Source organism: Humulus lupulus, chromosome 2, assembly GCF_963169125.1.
Source record: "Humulus lupulus chromosome 2, drHumLupu1.1, whole genome shotgun sequence".
NCBI classification, from domain to species: Eukaryota; Viridiplantae; Streptophyta; class Magnoliopsida; order Rosales; family Cannabaceae; genus Humulus; species Humulus lupulus.
Window position 1 is genome coordinate 192,367,777 of NC_084794.1, and position 1,393 is coordinate 192,369,169.

Here is a 1,393-nt window from a genome sequence, read left to right on the forward strand (position 1 = left end):
CTGATTGGCAAAATTGGCCACAAATGTTGAAGCAGAACTCTCTGGGGTGGTTCCGATTGACCATCTACCTACGCTCAGTATTCAAGCCCTCACAATCATCAACGCCATTACTTTGCATCCTGGATGGGCCCTCTCATCCAGCACCTAATCACTGGGGAATTTCCCGCGGATAGGGTTGTCGCCAGGAAAATTCAGTACCAGGCTCCCATATACGTCATGATGGATGGAAAACTCTATCGCAGGGGGTTGTCCATGCCCTATCTTCGATGCGTATCTGGGAAAGAAATGAGTGCAATCATGCACGAAGTGCACGAAGGTTTTTGCAGAGATCACACAGCCGGACTCAGTTTGTCCAAGAAAATCCTAAGGGAAGGATATTTTAGGCCAACGATAAAGAAGGATTGTGTTGATTATGTCAGAAAAAGCGAATAGTGCCAAAGGTAAGCAAAGATCCCACGAACCCGTCCAATAAAAATAACCTGGATGACCAGTCCCTTGTCTTTTGCAGTTCAGGGAATCGAGTTAATAAGATCCCTCTCGACCGAGAAGGGTGGAGTAAAATATGCCATTTTAGCCGTCGACTATTACACCAAGTGGGTCGAAGCAGAACTAATGAGCACCATCACCTCCAAAAAGGCCCTGAACTTTGTCATCAACAACATTGTGTGCCAACACGGCCTCCCTCAAAAAATTGTGTCCGACAATGGGAAACAATTTGAGAGCATCCACTTCACCGACTTCTGTGAAAGACATGGCATCATCAAAAGTTTCTCTGCGGTCACAAGGCCTGAAAATAATGGACAAACAGAGCCCGTGAACAAGATTTTGAAAGGAACATTAAAGAAAAAGCTACAAGCCTGCAAATGCAAGTGGCCAGAAGAGGTGCCCTGTGTCCTATGGGCTTGTGGTGTACGAATGTGAAGCAATCATCCCAGTAGAAATGGTGGTCTCGTCTCACAGACAAGACACATAAGATCCTGTTTGAAGCCAATCCTTACTCCAAGAATCCCTAGATCTTATCAAAGAGATTCGAGAGGAATCACAAGTGCAACTGAAGATGTATCAGAGCAAGATCGCCAGGCACTTCAACTCTAAAGTTAACAACTGGAGGTTCAAAACCGGCGATCTAGACCTTAGAAAAGTCTTCCCTAAATCACATGATCCAGGAGTGGGGGTTCTGGGAACAAATTAGGAAGGACCCTATTAAATCAAAAACGAAATAAGTCTGGTAACGTATCGCTTAAGGCGACTAGACAAAACGGAGGTCCCAAGGCTCTGGAACACAGAACACCTCCGCCGGTATGATCAATAGTCGAGAGGATCAAATTCTGCTTCTTTCAATAGTGGTAGTGGTAGTGGTAGTGGTAGTGGTAGTGGTAGTGGTAGTAGTAGT